The following is a 21499-nucleotide window of genomic DNA, read 5'->3' as shown; positions in this document are numbered from 1 at the left end:
ATATATATATATATATATATATATATATATATATATATATACTTTAATATAGAAAGAAAATGGGCAATGAATGTTAACTGTTGGAATGAGGTTACTTTAAGGATGGTATTTTCCACTTTATATTTCTCTAAACCCCCTGGATTACTTTACAGCCCCTTAAAATGCAATGCTACAGTTTCTTTTGTCAACTGCACAATGATTTTTTTTCTGCTCTGTTTTACCCTACAATAATATTTGCTTTAGTGTTAATCTCACTTTCTTGTTGTAGTATTTATCTATATGTTAGGATCAAAAAAAAAAAAAAAAACAATGCCTCTACAGACAAAAACTCCACATAAACATACTGAACAGTTTCTACCAAGGACCTCTGGACTGTCGCAACAACACTTCTTCACCTTGATCTCTCCTTGGGAAGACACCCAGACTAGAGCTTTATAATGCCCTTTCCCAGCTTGAAGTAGTCTGAGAGAGGGGGGGACTGAGGGAGATATAGAAGAAGGACTTAGGCAGCCAGGGCAAGAACTGAGTGGGGATGTCAGGAGTAGAGCCAGAAAAAAGGAGCATGGCATGTCTTCCAATGAAGTCAAATTTCTTCTTAGTGAAGGTGCTCGTGGGCACAGTGGGAGACCCAATCAGACAGATACTTCCATACACATGTTCCAAAATGGAGGATCCAATAGAAAAATTTAAAAAAGATATGTGCACACAGGGAACACTAATGAATGATAGTGAAGAGAACATGGACAGGGGAGGAGATGAGGAATGTCCAGAGATCATAAAGAGAATAAACCCAAACTCTCCCAGATCCAGGAGCACTTCTCTTTGTAAAAGTCTCTCTCTGTTTTCTTTTCCAATAATCCTACTACTTGCTTAATATCCCTGTGTTTTGTTCTTCACTTCTTTGCTGAATGAAGACAATGAACCCAACACTCCCAGACAGTAGCAGTATTGCTTTGTTTTCTCATGTAATCTGTGTAACTTTGCTGAAATTTGGTATTCTGGAATGTGTATATCTTTTCCACTGTTATATGAGTGTCTTTTCATTGAGTTGCTTTCTCATTTTTAATGCACCCCAACTACATTATCTCACAATCAAAGCACTCACTTACCATGATTAAAATGGTATTTTACAACTCCAACACTAGTTTTCAAGGGGAAAAGGCCACCAGGAACCACATCTGCTTTATAGAAAAACCAATACAAACACACAAAAATTTTATTGAGAGTGTTGCCTACAACTCCATTGAACTAATAGAATAAAACATTAGTTATGATATACAATATAATAGAAAGACTTACATAATAATAAAGAATATGTTTAACTTTATGAAAAATTAAAAAGGAAAGAAAAGAAGAAAAGAAATAAACTTGAAAACAGGTTACACTACGTAGAAGAGAGAGAGACAAAACCAAGAAGAAAGTGAAAGGAAAAAGAGAAGAAATGAGGCTATGCATGGCAATTGAATAGACCAGTTTCATGTAAGGGTGGGGAGTTGTCTGTTTATCACCCTGCCCCTGACATGTCTAGATCTGTGCTCTGCTTCAAAAACCTTCAAGGAGCTCTGGCTACAAAACCTGCCTACACAATTCTCTCACACATGCTCTGATGCAAATCTGTGAAGTTCTGAAATTCCATGGCAGGCCTAGACATTAAGTGGACCCTCTGGTGAAATTCAGGTTGTATAACACTTTCCCCAGCCAGTTGCCTAGATCCCTGAATGGTACAGGTGGCACCTTTATGTGTTTTCATGGATTTTTCAGTTCACAGAGAGAAGTACCATGCACCTTGGATTATTTACAAAGTCCTCACATTGACCTTTCCTGTGGAAAATCTGGACAACTTTATAAGCTCCATGTCAGGTCTGAGCATTTGTGGTACCCTGATATCACAGAAACGACTGTGCCTTAGTGTCCCTTACCTGCAGTTTGACCCATCTCCAATAAGATTGATAATTTTGTGTGTACCAAGAAAATTCTCTGTTCATATGTACAGTAACCACCTTCCAAAGTGTTGGACTGGGTCTTTCTCAGCTTCTCTTGCCACCTTGGTTATCAGTGGCCTTCATTTTCAGTGATAATATAGTATATTATTCTGGTGGCTTGCTTCAAAGTCATTCCTCTGTGGAAATATTTTCTGTGATCTCCTGGGAAAATGAATATACAGGAATTTATCTGTACCAAAGTTTCAAGCTTAGACATGACTCCAACAAGATGGCAAGATGGATTCCCATGACAGCTCTCCATATAGAAGTTCATGGAAGAGGAGCACTTATCACACACCAGAACACTATGTAGTTCCCTTATCAGGTAAGTTTGAAATGACTTCTGCAATTCATTCTATAACAATCTTGTAAAATACATTTAGAGAGATGTATTTGTGTCACCCCAAATGCCTCACCCTCCTGGTGTCATGGGAGAGGGTTCAGCTCTGATGAGCTCTTTCTCGCTCTCTTCTCCAGAAACCAAAATCCCTAAGTCTCCAAGTCTCTGACTGGGCAGTGTTATTGAAGGTCAGTGTGTTCCCTTATCCATCCACTGTTTCAGTTAGCTTTTTCACCATTGTTGCTAAAAGAACTGACAAGAACAATTTTAAGGAGTAAAAATTCATTTGGGTGCTCATGGTTGCAGAAGGGTCAATCCAAAGACAACCAGCTGCACTCCTTGGGGGCTGAAATGATACACAGCATAGTGGCAGAACAGTGGGGTGGAGGATAGTGACTCACATGATGATCCATATGCATAGAGATTCCACTCTCCATACACAAATTATTTTTAAAAGATTTATTTTTCAGTTGTACGAGGACACAATTCCTTTATTTTATTTTTATGAGGTGCTGAGGAATGAGCCCAGTGTCTCACACATGCTAGGCAAGCACTCTACCTATGAGCCACAATGCCAGCTCTCCAGATACAAATTATGTACCACTAAGACCCAAGACTATGCTGCCTTCAAGAGACTTATCTCATAGGAAAAGGTATTCACAGACTGAAGGTGAAAAGTTAGGAAAAATCATAACGCTCACATGGACTGCAGAAACAAGCAGGGGTTTTCATCCTCATGTCAAATAAAGTATACTTCTAGATAAAGTTAATCAAAAAAGATAAAGAAGGACGCTTCATAATGCTCAAAGGAACCATACATCAACAAGACATAATAATTATAAATATATATGGCCCAGACAGCAGAGCATCTACATTGATCAAACAAACTCTTTTCAAGTTCAAGAGTCAAATAGACCACAACACAGTCATTCTGGGTGACGTTCACACCTTTCTTTCACCACTGGATAGATCTTCCAAACAAAATCTGAACAAAGAAATTATAGAACTAAATAATACAACCCAATAACTTAGAATTAACTGACATATATAGAATATTTCATCCTTCAATTCGTGAGTACACTTTCTTCTCACGAATTCAAAATGCTACTCCAACACCTGGAGACTAAATAATATACTACTGAATGAACAATGGGTTGCAAAAGACATCAAGGATGAGGTTAAAAATTTCTTAGAGGCTTATTGGTAGATTGTTCAACTAGCATGCATGAGGCACTGGGTTTGATCTTCAGCACTACATAAAAATAAAATAAAGATATTGTGTCCATATAAAACTAAAAATAAATATTTTAAAAATTAGGGGTAGATGAGAACACTGATACAGCACCCCTTCACATATCACTATGAAAGTGGTACTAAAAGCAAAGTTCATTACATGGAGTTAATTTCTTAAAAGAAGAAAAAGTCAACAGATAAATGACCTAATATTATATCTCAAAGCCCTGAGAAAGAAGAACAAGTCAACACCAAAAGCAGTAGAAGACAGGAAACAATGAAAATCAGAGCTGTAATCAATAAAATTAAAACAAAAGAAACAAGTGAAAAAATTCACAAAACAAGAAGCTAGTTTTGTGAAAAAAAAATAAATAAAATTGACAAACACTTAGCCATGCTAAGGAAGAGAAGGAGAGAGAAAACTCAAATTACTAACACACATGATGAAAAAGGAAATATCATGACCAACACTACAGAAATACAGAAGATAATTAGAAATTATTTTGAAAACTTGTAGTCCAATAAAGTAAAAATAGAGAAAAAATCGACAAATTTCTAGAGGCATATGATTTGCCCAAATTGAATCAGGATGATATACACAATACAAACAGGTCAATTTCAAGCAATTAAATAGAAGACACCATCAGAAGCCTGCCAACTTAGAAAATCCCAGGACCAGATGGATACACAGCTGAGTTCTACAATACTTTTAAAGAAGAACTAATACCAATACTCCTAAAGTTATTCCATTAATTAGAAAAAAAAAATGGAACACTTCCAAACTCATTCTGAGGCCAATTTCACTCTGATTCCAAAACCAGCCAGAGACACATCAAAGAAAGAAAACTTCAGACCAATATCTCTAATGAACATAGATGGAAAAATTCTCAATAAAATTCTGGCAAATTGAGTACAAATAAATATATGAAAGAGACAGCACCCCACGATCAAGTGGGGTTCATCCCAAGATTGCAAGGTTGGCTCAATATAAGGAAATCAATAAATGTAATTCATCACATCAATAGACATAAGATAAGAATCATATGATCACCTCAATAGATGCAGAAAAAGCATTCAACAAAATACAGCACCCCTTCACATTCAAAACCCTAGAAAAACTAGAGATAACAGGAACATAACTCAATATTCTAAAAGCTATCTATGCTAAGCTCCAGGCCAACATACTTCTAAATGGAGAAAAATGAAAAACATTACTTCTAAAAACTGGAACAAGACAGTGATGCCCTCTTTCACCAGTGCTATTTAACATAGTTCCTTTTATATATATATATTTATTCTTTAGAATAATACCCTTATTTTATTTGCTTATTTTTATGTGGTGCTTAGGATCAAACCCAGGGCCTCACATGTGCTAGGCAGGCAATATATTGCTGTGCCACAACCCCAGCCCTAATATAGTTCTTGAATCACTGACCAGAGCAATTAGACAGATGAAAGAAATTAAAGGCATACGGATAGGAAAAGAAGAACTCAAATTATCACTATTTGTTGACAATATGATTCTATACCTAGAAGACTTAAAAAGCCCACCAGAAAACTTCCAGAACTAGTAAATGAATTCAGAAAAGTAGCAGGATACAAAAATAACACCCATAAATCAAAAGCATTTCTGTACATCAGTGACATATTCTGAAAGGGAAATGAGGTAAACTACCCCATATACAATAGCCCCAAAAAAATATTTGGGAACCAACTTAATCATTGTAGACCTCTACAATGAAAACTACAGAACACTAAAGAAGAAAACTAAAGAAGGCCTTAGAAGATGGGAAGATCTACCTTATTCTTGGATAGGCAGAATTAATATTGTCAAAATGGCCATACTTCCAAAAACACTATACAGACTTGATGCAATTCCAATCAAATTCCCAATTATATTCCTCATAGAAATAGAAAAAGCAGTCATGAAATTCATCTGGAAAAAAATAAGAGACCCAGAATTGCTAAAGCAATCCTTAGCAAGAAGAGTGAAACAGGTGACATCATTATACCTGATCTTAAATTATACTACAGAGCAATAGTAGCAAAAATAGCATAGTATTGGCACCAAAATAGACTTGAACACCAATGGTATAGAATAGAGGACACAGAGAAAAACCCACATAACTACAATTATCTTATATTATACAAAGGCTGAAACATAAATTAGGGAAAAGATAGCCTCTTCAACAAATGGTGCTGGGAAAACTGGAAATACATATGCAACAAAATGAAATTAAACTCCTATCCCTCACAACACCCAAAACTCAACTCAAAGTGCATCTAGGACCTAGGAGTTAGACCAGAGACCCTATGCCTAGTAAAAGAAAAATTAAGTCCAAATCTCCATTATGGTGGATTAGGCCCCAACTTCCTTAATAACACTCCTATAGTGCAAGAATTGAAATCAACAATAAATAAACGGGATGGATTCAAACTAAAAAGCTTTGTTTTAGCAAAAGAAAAAAATTCATATTTTGGGAGTGAATTTTTACCAGATGCACATCTGATAGAGCACTAATCTCTAGGATATAAAAATAACTCAAATATCCTAACAACCCCCCCCCAATATTCCAATCAATAAATGGGCCAATGAACTGGACACTTCCCAGAAGATAATATACAATCAATACAGAAAGCAGTATGTAGAGTCCTTGGAAAACTGGGAATGGAACCATAATTTCACCCAGCTATCCCTCTCCTCAGTCTATATCCAAAGGACTTCAAAATAGCATACTACAGGAATGCGGCCACACCAATGATTATAGCAGCACAATTGACAATAGCTAAACTGTGAAACTAACCAAGATTTCAGCATTAAAAGAGAATAAAATCATTGCATTTGCAGGTAAATAGATGGAGTTGGAGAAGATATTGCTAGGTGAAGTTAGCCAATCCTAAAGAACTAAATGCCAAATATTTTCTCTGATTTAAGAATGCTGATTCATAATGGGGTTGTGAAGGCATGGGAGGATTAGATGAAATCTAGATAGGGCAAAGGGGATGGAGGGAAAGGGAGGGGGAATTGGGGTAGGAAAAACAGTGGAATGATATGGGCATCCTTACTCTAAGTACAAATATGGTGTTACATGAATGGTGTGATTCTACTTTGTGTACAATCAGAGATATGAAAAAATTGTGCTCTATATGTGTAATATGAATTGTCATGCATTCTGCTGCCATATATAACAAATTAAAATGATAAAAAGTACTGCAGAATCAGAAACATATTTGACTTGAATGAGGAGGAGACAAAGGTACAATGTTCTATTTTGTAAATTGACATTCAAGTTTCTAAAACAGAGGGTTTCCCTGTTAACTTTATAAAAGTCCCTCATCAGACCTCTTCCTTGGTTTTGTTTAAAGGCTCAATGGAGAATGGTTATCTTTATAATTGGGTAATTATCTATATTTTAAACTTGGGATCCAGACTGTTAGTAAAGGTGTGGTATGCATCTACTGAATAAATATCTGCCTGATTAAGATGAAAAAAAAAAGAAGAGAAGAGAGATAGAAACCAACTTAGAGGATGAAAGAAATTTTTGCTCATAGATTCAGAGCTTTAAGTCAGTGATCACCTGACTCTGTTGTCTCTGGGCCTGAGCACAGACAGAAATACATGGCAATGAGTTTGGAGTGGAGGAATCCTGCTTACCTGATGATACCCAGGAATAAGAGACACAGAGGGATAGGAGCACAGGAAGGTTCCAGGTCCCCAATGTGCAATTCAAGGGGATGCTTCAGTCACCTATATCCTCCAACTAGGCCTCCCAACATCCAAAGTTCCCACAGCTCTCAATTGTAAGGTAAAGCAAAGGAGACAGAAGCAAGGTGCAGAGACAAAATCAAAAACTGTTTGCCTAAACTGCTAGCTTTATTTAAAATCTTTAGAATGTGGGTCAATGTGGGCAAGATATATAAGTATCTGACATTGGCAGTACATATAAGAAACTGAAACAATATAAATTGAAGTAGTAGAAGAAGGCATGATCAGGGGTAGGGATGAGAGAAGGGAAAGAGGAAGTCCTCGGAACTGAAATGGAGAAAAGTATATTCCATGCATGTATGAATATGTCAAAATGAAATCCACTAGCATGTTTAATTACAAAATACTAACAAAAATATTTTAAAGACTGATTTAAAAATACATAACAGAATTAAATGCATTTTTTTCTCAAAAGAAGTGATAATAGTTGACAAGTACATTGGAAACAAACTCAAATCACTAATTGAGGGGGCTGGGGTTATGGCTCAGTGGCAGAGCGCTTGCCTAGCATATGAGAGGCACTGGGTTCGATTCTCAGCACCACATCTAATTAAACAAAATAAAAGTCCATTGACAACTAAAAAATATTTTTAAAAATCATTAATAATTGAGCTGGGGATGTGGCTCAAGTGGTAGCACGCTCACCTAGCATGCGTGAGGCACTGGGTTTGATTCTTAGCACCACATTAAAAAAAAAAAGATATTGTGTCCACCTAAAAATAAAGAAATATTTTTAAAAAATCATTAATCATCAGCAAATGCAATTAAAACAATAATGAGATATCATCTTACTCCTGTTAGAATTGCTTTGAGAAGGTTTAAAACAGGAATCCCTTACAGACTGTTGATGGGCATAAAAATCACCATGGCCATTACTTTAACCTGTACAGAGAATTCTAAAAAACATAAAAATAGCAGTACCTCAGGATCCATAAACCCTACTACTAATTCTGTAGCCAAAATAAATGGAACCCTTATGTGAGGGGACATGCATTCCCATGTCTGAATATAAGAGCCATATAGTGGAGTCAAACCTAGTGAACCTTAGATGATATTTAACATTATTGTTTGGATCTGGAATGCCTCCCAAAAACTCATGTGTTAAAGGTTTGTTCTCAGCTGATGATTCTGTAAAGAGGAGTTGAAAAACTTAGGAGGTAGGTTCTCATTGGTTGAAGTTATGTACTCAGAGGTATATCTTGTGCTGGCTCCTTCTTCTGTGTCTCTCTATGCTTCCAAGTTTCCAAGCCTCCATGAGGAGGGAGAGCAGATCTGCTCAGCCACATGCTCCCTGCCTCTCCACAGGCCCATGGTAATGGGGATAAGCAAACATGAACTGAAACCTTTGAGACCATCAGCTTAAATAAGACTTTTTGTCACAGAGATGAAGATATGATTTACATCAGGAGTGGGATCACTGCTGTGACTGTACCTTATGATGTGTTTCACAAGTCTTTGGTATAGCCTCATTGGATGAGTCCAGAAATTTGGAGATCTAGGTGAGAGAAACATTAGAGTGTTGTAAGCATAGATTTCATGGGAAATTCTGATGAGAGTTCAGAAGACCATAACACTGGTAGGAATGCAGACAGTAAAGTTTATGCTCATGAAGTTTCAGATGGAAATGAGGACTCTATTAGAAATTGGACTAGATGGCATTCACATTGTATTTGGGAACCGGCTTGTCTATATTTTATTCATGGCCTTGGAGCGTGGCTGAGTTTATTTACGGGTGGTGGTGTTTATCTAGTTTATCTGAGGAATTTTTACAGCAGCAACAGATTTCCAGATCTGGCATGGGCCTTGAAGTTGGTTTTAGCCATATCTACAGTGAGAATTGGGAGAAAAATTGGAGTGGATATTTCAACAACTTACAGTTCAGCCAGAAATGTTGGGACCAAGAAGAGTGTGGTTGCTGAAGAGTCTGGTACCATAAAAAAGAAGTCAATTACTTTACACCAGAAAAAAAGAAAAAAAAATGCATTGAAGGGATCTCAATAATTGTCCAGACCCTACCTGTTGAATCTCAAAATGGTTGTAAAATGTAACTACTTTGAAATACTTTGCTTTAGGAAGACAACATCTAGTATGGTTGTATAGCTTAACTAATGTGAATTCAGTTGCTATAAACATTGATGTGGCTGCACAATGGGATTTTATGCAGACACACATATGTGTCCGTACACACACACACACACACACACACACACACAAAAGAATGAGTTTGTGACTTTTGCTGGTAAATGGATGGATTATAACAAGATCCAGAACCTCAAGGCACCCTGCTTACACAAGACTGCCTAGGGAACTGGATACCCAGCATTCTCTTTCCCATGCTCACCCATTTAAGCCATCAAAATATGCTGCAGCTATGGTCCAGTAGAAGAGATCAGCTGCTGCCCAAACCAGCTACAGAACTTGGCTGGTTGGGTAAGCAAGAAGAACACAAGAGTTGTGATATCATGGAGAGCTCCACCAAGATTTCAAAGGATAAGTTAGGCAGTATGTGATAGAGTTGGATTTCCTGAGGACAGCCCCTAAGGCGACTGTGTATGAAGCTGTGAGAAAGAATCCAAAGCTGTAGTCTAGATCCCTCAGGTAGTTAAATGTGGAAGAAACCTGAAATGTCTGTCAAGGGAAGATGCAGGCAGCACGAACAGACAGTCCATGAGACAGGTCACATGGGCTACAGCCAGCAAGGCCAAAGCATGGGGCTTCTCATGTCCATTGGAGCTTACATCATTCCAACATGCACACCAAGTAGAAGAAATGAAGCTACAGGATTTAATGTTTACTATGGCAGACTTCAGGCTTGCTTTAGTCCCATCCTCTGGCAACCTATTTCTCCCTTTTAGAATAGTAATGTTTACCTTGTGTCATTGTGAGTGAGAAGGATGTAATTTGTTTGTTTCTTTGTTTGTTTTTACAGATACTCTCAGATAAATTTTGCCTTCATCCTCAGAGGAGACTTTGCTTTGGAATTCTGAGCAATATTGGATCTCTTAAAACTATGGGAACTCTTGGAAATGGACTGAAAGTATTTCATGCTGTGAGGTGTGATAAGATTTTGGAGTCCAGTGGTGTAATTTTAAAGTTTAAGCCAGGAATCCACCCCCCAAAATGCTAAAGTTCTGAAGATTTTGTCCTAAAATCATGGTGCCATTTGGAGGTAATGAAAGCTTCAGGATTTGGGATATAGTTGGAGGAAGAGGACCATGAGGGGCATGTCCAAGAAGGGTTTACCTTTCCCTAGGCCCCACAATCTTTCTCTCACTCTGCACTGTTGTTTCAAATTTGATCCACCACAAACCATCTGCCATTCTGGTCTGCCTTACCATAGACCAGAGTGATGGGGCCAACTTAAACTCTGGAACAAAGAGCCAACATTAAAAGTTTCCTACTGTAAGGTGATTTTCTTAGGTATTTCTTTTCAGAGCAACAAAATATGGATATAGAAACATAACGTGGGAAAATAGTTTTATCAGGTGGTGCTGGTATTGGTGAAAAGTGTTTCTTATTCAAGAACCTAAAAATCTGTTACTACTGAGTATCCTGACCACTCAATTCCATCAATCACTGATGCATTCCCATTGGTGTACAGGGTAAGATCAGGCTTATCTATACCATGATCAGATAAATAACATCTGGCAGCATAAATTTCCAATAAAATATTCTCACAAGAGTGGAGAGGTTTTTTTTTTTTTTTTTCCTTTCCTCGGATAAGAAAGAAGTTGGATTGAGAATCTGATAATTCTTTAAGGAAATTTCAGTTCCTTCCAACAAAAGGTCCTGATGTTTGTGTATATGGCTATCTATTAACCAAAGACTACTTATAGAAATTAGGATTTTTGCTATGTTGTGGGAGGTAAGTACAGTCAGAAACCCTCCCAGAGTAAGTTTGTGTGCCTCAGGGACGGAGTCCCTGTGCAATCACAGCTCTAATACATTCGAGGCCAGCCCTTGGTGACTTTGTCCAAATCTTTACATAGGTAACCTACAGACTGAGGAGTGCCCCCCAACAATTGAGTAACTATTTTCAGCACCACTCCCTTATTTTCTGTTGCAAATAATTGAAAGATTTCCTGAGTAGGTAGACTCAAAGCAGGTGCCTGGTGAGTTATATTTGTAATGTATTGAAGGTCTTTTCTTGCCTCTGGAATCTAGTTAATAATTGGCCTGTGAAAGTCCCCATGTTTCCTAAAAGCATTCATAATAGGGTTATACACTTTCAGCATATCCAGGGATCCAAATGCTACAGTAGCCAGTTCCCTGAAAAGTGCTGAGTTTGACTGTCTGACGAAAGGGACATGCGTGTATGGGTGGAATATTTTCTGGGCCACAATTTTGAGTTTCGCATTCCACTATTATTCCCAAGTGGGTAACCTGGGGTAGGCACATTTGAGCCTTCTTTTAGGATACTTTATATCCCTCGTTAGCCAGGAAATTGGGAAGAGAGCCAGTCCCTTCAAGGATAAAATTTTTGAAGTTCTACATAAGAGAAGGCCACTACATATTGAAATAATACAGTTTTACTTGTTTAAACACTGTTTAACAACCCATGAGGTCCTGTACCAATATTCCCAACAGATGAGGGCTCTCAATGAATCCCTTGGGGAAGGACTGTCCAAGCTACCTGTCTACCCTTAGAGATATAAATCTCATAGGTAAATAGTGGCTGGTTCCTTGGATGCAGAAGAATACAGAAAAAAAATGCATTCGTTAAGTTCAGGACATTATGATAAGCAGCTGCCTCAGGGATCTGCGTTGGGGGAGCATATGGATTTGGAACCACAGAGTTTAGAGGAACCATTGCATTAATGATTATATGAAGATGCTAAACTAACCTCAATTTATGGAGGCCCTATGGGATCCCAAATATAGGAGAATTATAAGGGCTAAAGCATTCTACCAAAAGTTCAATCATTTTAAACTCCCTTTCTAGCTTTAGACCTTCAGGGACACTATTGTTGGTAAGAAAATTTGGAAGAATTCTTGAGATGGATTTCAACAGGGGTTGCAGTTGTGCTCTTCCCACTGTATTGTTATTTGACCAAACCGTGGGGTCCACCTCTGTGTTTTTAAAGTTAGGTGGCTCTATTCCACAGTTGGCAACAACAACTTGACCCTTAATTGAGATAATAGGTCACTTCCTAGGAGAGGGGTTGGGGCCTGTGGCAAACTGAGAAGAGCAACAAAGGGGAAAATCCTTCCATTAACAAGCAAGAGGTCCAGTAAAACACTGCTCAAGAAACCAGCCCAAGATGCCCAGAATGGTCACTTGTGAAACGGAAAGTCTGAGCTCGGTCTGGGATGTTGTATAAAATCCTGAATATTTTGTGATGATTACTAGATGTAAATTTAAATTCAGGTATCTGAGTAGCTAAGCTTTTGTCCAAGGTGATTTCATTATTGTGGAACAACTCTGCCAATATTCGGGTTGCCTGCATTAACTTTCATGTTCCCCGATAATTCTGCTAGTATACTCATAACGTTGAGCAACCACTTCCTGTTTTCTCTCACTTTCTGCTCAACTGCAGACACCTTTGGGAGAAGGGGTCATCTTCTTCAGCATGATGCAACCATCCCCACCAGTGACTTTCATAGATCCTGGCACAAGGAAGTGGTCAGATATTTGTTGAATGAGTAATCTCACAGTTTGTACTCAAATGGCTTGAGGATATTTACCCACAATTAATGATTCAGTACTCATTCTCCAAAATGCAATGTGGTGTGAAACTGCCTCAACATCTAAACAACAAACATATTTTGATTTTTCTACTGATATTCCAAAGTCATTCACCTGAAAAATAAAATTTTATAGTTTTGTTGTTGTTGTTGTTTTCAAACTTACTAACAGCCTTCCCCTACCCCATGTCAAACCTGGGCCCTGCCTGCTGCCCACCAGCACCACCACATGTCCAAATGAAAGCCAGGAACGGTGTGCCATTTCCCAGTTGGAACGTCTCTATTACCCCGGAAGGTGCTCTGACCTTCACCCGCTCAGCCTCTCAAGGGTACTAAAAAAGCCAGCTGGATGAAGCCCCACCAGGGAGCAGAGATGGAAACTCTGGACTAGATGTTTTTCTTCAGGTCTGCATGTTAGGCACAATAAAAGTTATGACTGCTGCTGTGACCACTTTTGATACTGAAATGGTATGAGATAAAATCACTTAAAAGGAAAAATAAAAAGTCAGTATTATCTGTTTCCCGAGGGCCCATTTTTGACATGTACTGTTGTTTTGTTCACTTGCCTTCTTTTCTTTTTCTAATAGTGGTCTGAAAGTAGTAAGTATGGGTACTTGGGACTGCCTTTAATCACAGAGCTGTTTTGTTTCACACTTAGTGCTCAAATTGTGGGGCAAGGGAGGAGCAGGAAAATGATGATGATAAGTGATCAAGTGATTTCTTTTCCCTGAACTGTGCTAATATTTTAAAATATCCAGAGGAATTCAATAGCTATGCCAAATTAATTTAAAATTCATGATTTAATAATGGTAAACCTGTTCTTTCAGGGTTTTTTCATATTTATTTTTAGTTGTAGTTAGATACAATACCACTCATTACTTTATTTTTATGTGGTGCTAAGGATCAAACCCAAGGCCTCGCCCTTGCTAGGCTAACTTTCTACCACTGAGCCACAACCCCAGCCCCTGTCAGTTTTGTTTTGTTTTTGCTAAAATTGTTTCTGCAAGAGAAGCAAAAGGAAATTACAAACTACAGTCTTCTCCATACAATTATGTAATAATGAGGTGGCCCGCTTTAAGAAAAATCAGACAACATTGATAACAGTTGAAAGCAAGATGAAATGATTTATTGAGAAATTGACCACTTGTCAGATAGTCTTCAATATTTTATAATTATTTTCATGCTGTTCAATTTAAAATGAAAGCCATTTTCTAAAGAGTTCAACTAATTCAACAGGGAATTCAGAATACTAACTGTGGTCCTACTGAAAATAATCTCAAAATCCCAGGCAAGCAGATCATATGGATCAAGCTTCTACACTATGGCAAAATGGAGCCCAGGCCTGCTTTATTTATATCAGGAAACATCAAAGGCTTTGCATAGACTGTTCTTCATCAAAATAGGTTAAAGGTGGGCTGTTCAGTTCCCAACGGGTTACGCCCATCTCTGGAGCTACTATGAGATATCTTCCTAGTAGAGCAGAGATAAAGATCATGTGCATCAGGCAATCTATTGCTGGGGAAGAGCCCTGGATAGTTTGCAATGCCCCCTGGCTATGGTGCAGAGAGAAGATCCTCATGTAATTCACAGGTGGCTTCCTGCAGGAAACAAGCAGAGCACTAGATAAAATCATCTAATCACCAAAGAAGAGAGCAGGTGAGGAAGAGAGAAACAAAAGATTTGAGAACAACCAGAAACACAATTAACAAAATGGGAGTAGTAAGTGGGACCTATCAATAATTACTGTGAATGTCAATTGATTAAATATTCTAATCAAAACATATGGTGAGGTTAAGTAGATTAAAAAAAAAAAAAGACCAAAGTATATCCTGACCATAAGAGAATCACTTCACCTTTAAGATATATGTAGACTGAAAGTAAAAGGATAGAAAAAAATATCTGTGCTAATGAAACCAAAACATAGCAGAAGTAACGATATTTAGATATAAAATAGGTTTTAGGTGAAGAACACGGTTTGTGCCCTTTGTTATGTTTGGCCAATAGAAATATAATGCAAGCCACATATATATTTTTAAGTATTCTGGCAGCTACACTAGAAATATAAAAAGAAACAAGTAAAATTAACTTTAGTAATCTATTTTATTTAATCCAATATTGCCCACATAGGAATGTGCCCACATATTCATATGGAAATTATTAAGACACTTTTAATTATATTTTTACACTAAATTGTTGGAATCTAGTATGCATTTATATCTATAACTCATTTCAATTCAGAGCAGTGACCTTTCTAATGCTCAATAGCTACCTAATACTGGTGATATCTCTGTTGCATGTGCAGATTTAGAGTTTTCATAAAACAATAGCAAATTTAATCACTACTACCACCACTTTAGATCTTTTTGTTTTTATAATTTTGTTAAATAATTAAGACAAAAAGAGCGAAATTTAGACAGCCACAATAGGTGTGTTTTGCTCTGTGTTATATGTATAATTATAATTACATTAGTATATATGGAGAACTCACCTTGGCTTCTCTTTCTGGATTAAGGAAAAAAATGTGAAAAGTATTAGGTGTCCACATTTACGATAGAAATAAGACCACTTATATTTTCAATTTTGAAACACTGGCTTATGAAAAAAATCAAAATGTTAGTTTCTCCCAAGTGACATGGAATGGGGCTGTATAAGATTTGAAATGGTCACTACATTCATTACTTAATAAAGAACTTTAAATTTATTTTCTACCCCAAAACATCTTGAGGTGCTGGAAATGGTTAGAAGGGAGTAAAATACAATAGAGTTTGGTGGTTTTATATGAAATTAATTTCAGTTCAGGCTCACTCTCTAATCCCTCTAGACAAAGAAAATTTGATTCTGCAGAGGGCTCTAACAATGATCTTGGTAGACTGTTTACAGTCTGATGCCCCAGGTACCTTAGGAAGCCAGGTAGACCTGTTGGGATGTGGGAACTAACAAACCTTGCTACTTCTGGAGGAAGTGATCATTTCCAAAGTGCATTGTTCTGGTATTAGATCCCTTGTTTTCTAAAGCAGGGGACCACCTTCTTGCTAGACCTGAAAAATCACACTATTTACAAAACTGCTTATTTATACAGTTTAGAAACATCGATAGTTCCTCAACCTCCTGATTTTGTGGCCAGTCTTTGGATGTGCTGATTTGTCACATCTTTTGAAACTCGGTTGTTCATTGATATTGATTTTACCCAGTAATTCCCAATCATGTCATAGTTAAGCAAAACAATAGCAGTAATCACCTCCGCATATAGATCTTCCTCTTGGGAATCTCAAAATGCTTTCCAGATTGGTGGGGGTGTGTTTTCAAAACCTCCCTGTGAAGAAAGAAGGGGAGGGGATCCATTTCCAACCAAGGTGGGAGGGTGAAGCGGGCAGGATGAAGTCATCGGGTGCCCTCGAACTTCCATTCTGACTGTGTTTTCCCACAAGCTGAAGCAGCCCTGTTTGCCAGGGGCTGCTCTTGGGATGGCAGAGAGCAGCACATTGTCATCACAGCTGGCTGTGATGGATTCCAGGGTTTAGAAATTGTTCTTGACATGGTGGGAAGCATTTTTAATGTCTTGTCACCAGAAATGCTTCATTTCCTGGCAAACAGTACTGCCCCACCCCCAGCTCCTGCTATCTAATTTTATGGTTTGTTTTTTTCCTATGACACTTGCTATGGTTTGGAGGACGAGTGTCCCCCAGAGGCCGATGTTTCAAAGGCTTGGTCCCTAGCTACTGGGGGGTGGTGCTATTGAGAGGTGGCGGAACCCCCAGGAGGAGGGGCCTAGTGAGAGAGGAGGAGACCAGGTCCTGGCCCTTGAAGGGGTTTATGGGACCCTGACCTCTTCTTTGCTTCCTGGCCTCGATGTGAGCAGTTTGCTGGGCTATATGCTGCCTGCAGTTGCCATCTGGCACCCCCACCAGAAGCCCAAAAGCAATGAGACAACCTGATTGTGGCCTAGAACCTGGGACCTGCAAACCTATGAGACAAAATAGATCTTTTCTCTTTAAAAATGAATTATCTCAGGTGTTTCATTATAGCGACAGACCTCAGACTAACCCAACACTTACCAGCACATAGCACGCTATGTATCTGTGAATCTTCTGTCTGTAAACAATAGCATGTTTCCTACATGAACCACAGCTTGTTTTATTCACAGGTGTGTTTTTAGTTCCAAGAGCTTAATCGGAGCTCAGTTGACATTTATTGAAGGAAAGAATAAATTTACATACCAGAAGCATACCTTCTTTCAAATAGGTAAGTGGAGTTGGAGAAATCTAGATGAAAGTTGCAGTGCCATAGGTTACTAACTGCAAGAGCTTACGTTAGTTGCTCAACCTCTCAGGTTTTCAGGTCTCTTGAAAGTGAACTAGACCAATAATGTGCACCTTATAGGCTGAGGATTAGATGATATCAAATGTTCAGTCAAGCATAGGACCTGACTTACACTAAGCAATCAAAAAAAGGTATTTGAGGGCCTAGGATATAGCTCAGTGGTAGACAGTTGCCTAGCATGTGCAAGGCCCGGGGTTCCATCCTCGGCATCTCTCTCTCTCTCTCTCTCACACACACACACACACACACACAAATTACTTGAAAATATGCTTTACTACTCCAGTGCTTCCTTACCTGGATAGTTGTAAGTTGCTTTTTAACCATAGAGGGTTAGCTCCAGGCTGTCACTGAGACCTGGGCATGGGCATGGGTAAGAGCTTTGAGGGGCACTGGGCACATGCTTAGCAAGCTTGCCGCAAATCTAAACACAGCCTTAGAGAATACCTTGCTGAGCACATAAGGGTCACAGGCCTGCTTCTGATCATAGCTCAAAGGGGACAGTTTCTGAGAAAGGAGGGCATTTCAAGATACCCCACAACATGTGACCTTCAGCAAACATAAGGGAAGAACATGGGTGCAGCCCCCTCGAGCTGGGAGTTGTCTAATTGGCAGTGCCCAATGATGCTTTTTGCTTATTTGGATGGAGTGGGAAGTTGGAGGGGGTGGTTGCATTCCTAGACCACTGATTACCAGCTCTTTCCCACCCTGAGTGTTGAAGTAGCAGATTTGGAGTGGAAACAGCTGACTAACCCAGCCCAGCCCAGCCCTGGACTTCTGAAAAAGAGATGCCAGATGATTCTCACTTCTCCTCTCACTTATTCCGGAGGAAGCATACTTCTGACAGCCAGTGAACGCTCAGTGTAGAATCTTATCAGCTTCTTGGAGTACAGAATATTCTAGCAATTGCTTTAAGCAAATGGCATTTTAAAAATGCAATATTAAAGGAATGCACATTCCACACACCTTGAGGAGCAAGGATCTTAGAATGCTTTAGGAGAGTTAATGATATAATGCTGTGAAATAGACAAAGATATGGACACTTAAGTTGTTTGCTCTTTTAGACGTGTGAGACGTTGCTGTCCTTACTAATACTCTGGCTATATTTTTCAGATTGAAGAAAGGGGGTAAAAAGATTTCAGAGGCAAGGCACGCAAACAAAGATTTCTATTCAAACATGTGTGCAGCATGCACACACCTGCTCACACGAACATACACATGTGTGCACAAATAACTGGCTTTGCAAGGATCTTATGACCTGACTTCTCCTCTCTGGACTCCTGGATGAGGTGGGGGGTCTTATGGAAGTCCTGACCCCACAGACTGCTTCCCCAGCTCTGACCTTTGCTGACACTTCCCTCTGGAATTCTAGGAATGTCCTCCCTCCCCTTCTCTGTTCTCCCACCTGGCCAAATTCTGCTCAATCTGGGCTCCAATCCTAGTGCCCAGGGAACCCCAAAGCATATCACAGTGACCTAGCTTCTACTTTCTCCAAACTTCTGGAATGAGTTGATGCTACCCAGCTTTTATAATTAGTGGTTTGTTGTCGTAACTGAAGGGTGGGGTAAACCAATGCCCCTCACTCCACTCTACTCTCTGCCCCTACCTCCAGTGAGGCTGGGAACCTGGTGCCTCCGGCAGGGAAAGGTTATACATGTTTGTACCCCTCGTCCTCCAACAGAAAGAAAGTCTCTGGGATGTCTCCCTAGGAAAGTGATGAACTCAACAGACCGAAAAGCAACCTTCCAAAGCTTCCATGGAGTCTTGTGTGCCCTCTGTGGGGAGTTCATAACCCACTTGAATCAAATGTATGAAATATGATATGTCAAGAGCTATGTAATGTTTTGGACAACTAATAATAAATAAATAAATAAATAAATAAAATAAAATAAAAGTTCTCACTGACTANGAGGGGCGAGTCCGCTCTACCCTCGCTGCAGTGGTATAACAAGCTCCCCACCATACCCAAGTGGGAGGGGTCTCACACATGGAGCTGCAGGTCCCCTCTACCCTGGCTGCTTAGGTATATGAGTTCCTCCTGAAACCCTAATGGGAGGGATCTCCCACCTGAAGTGAAAAGTACCCTCTAAGCTGGTTGCAGCCTTAGGAGAGCTCCCCGTGACACCCAGGTGTGAGGGGTCTCCTGCCTGGAGGGCTGAGTCCCCACTATACTGCCTGCGGCTATAGAGGAGCTCCCCTGGACACACAGGTGGAAGGGGTCTCATGTCTGGAAGGGCGAATCCCCTCTACCCTGGATGCCGCGGTATAAAAGCTCCCTCTGACACCCAGGTGGGAGGGGTCTCTCGCCTTGAGAGGGGAGTCCACTCTACCCTGGCTGCAGTGGTAAAGGAGCTCCCCTGACCCCCAGATGGGAGGGTCTCCCACTTGGAGGGGTGAGTCCCCTGTACCCTGGCTGCAGAGGTATATGAGTTCCACCGGACACCCAGGTGAAAGGGGTCTCTGGCCTGGAAGGGTGACTCCATGTTACCCTGGCTGCAGTGGTATAGGAGGCCCCCCAGGACACCAAGGTGAGAGGAGTCTTTTGCCTGGAGGGGCGAGTCCCCTCTACCCTGGCTGCGGCAGGATATGAGCTCCCCATGACACCCAGGTGAAAGGAGTCTCCTGCCTGGAGGGGCGAGTACCTGCTACCCTGGCTACAGCTTTATAGGAATCCCACACCGACTACCCAGGTGGGAGGCATCTCCTGCCCTGAGGGGCGAGTCCCCTCTTCCTTGGCTTGGAGATTATAAGAGCTCCTCCCCACACCCTGGAGAGAGGGGTCTCCCACCTGGAGGGGCAAGTCCGCTCCCCCCCTATATCCAAGTGGGAGAGGTTTCACCCATGGAGGGACCAGTTCCCTCTACCCTGGCTGCTGCGGTATAGGAGTTCCCCCTGACACCCTGATGGTAGGGATCTCCCGCCTAAAGTTAAAAGTTCCCTCTAAGTTGGTTACAGCTGTAGAAGAGCTCCCCCTGACACCCAGGTGTGAGGTATCTCTTGTCTGGAGGGGCGAGTCCCCTCTACCCTGGATGCAGCGGTAAAGGAGCTCTCCCCTGACATGCAGGAGGTAGGGTCTCCCACTTGGTGGGGCAAGTCCCCTGTACCCTGGCTGCAGAAGTATATGAGTTCCACCAGACACCCAGGTGAAAGGGGTCTCTCGCCTGGAGGGGCGAGTACATGCTACCCTGGCTGCAGCGGTATAGGAGCCCCACCCCCCAGGACACCCAGGTGGGAGGGGTCTCTTGCCTGGAGGGGCCAGTCCCCTCTATACTGACTGTAAGAGGATATGAGCTCCCCACGACACCCAGGTGAAAGGGGTTTCCAGCCTGGAGGTACGAGTCCATGCTACCCTGGCTGCAGCTTTATATGAGCCCCCCACCCACCACCCAGGTGGGAGTTGTCTCCTGCCCTGAGGGGTGAGTCCCCTCTACCCCGGCTGTGGCTATGTTGAGCTCCCTTCCACACCCAGGTGGGAGGGGTCTCCCGCCTGGAGGGGCGAGTTTGCTCTTCCTAGGCTCCCAGAATATAAGAGCTCCCCCAGTCACAACAGGGAGAGGGGTCTCCCGCCTGGAAGGGCGAGTCCCTTCTACCCTGGCTGTTGCACATAGGAGTTCCCCAGGACACCCAGGTGGAAGGGGTCACCTTCTGGAGGGTAGAGTTCCCTCCACCCCTCCTGTGGCACTATGGGAGGTCCCAAGACACCCACGTGGGAGGGGTCTCCCGCATAGAGGAGTGCCACAGCCTGGCTGGCTGGGCAAAATAACCCGGGGGTGACGAGCAACTTGTATACATTGATACAGCAGGAGTGGGAGCCCTTTATTGTAGGACAGGAGGGGTATTTATACATTCCACACAGCTTATCTTAATTAACATAAAATAGATACAGCAGTCAACCAATAAGGAATCTCCACACTTAATGGCTCGATGGCATTACTTCACAAACCACTCCCTCTGGCAAAATGCCAGGCGCCATCCAGACTTGTTTACAGACTCTAACATTTCCCCCTTTTGTTTAATTTAAATAACGACCATAGTGGTTTTTACAGAAACACCATAAACAATCTGCTACAAGCAGAAGGGGAGAATACAAAATGCCATAATACCAAGCCAATTGATGGCTCCATGCAAGAAGCCCTTGGAAAAATTATACCAGCAATGACACCGTTAGCAAAGATA

This window comes from Marmota marmota, unplaced genomic scaffold (assembly GCF_001458135.2).
Source record: "Marmota marmota marmota unplaced genomic scaffold, marMar, whole genome shotgun sequence".
Taxonomy (NCBI): Eukaryota; Metazoa; Chordata; class Mammalia; order Rodentia; family Sciuridae; genus Marmota; species Marmota marmota.
Note: the sequence above shows the minus strand (reverse complement) of the source record.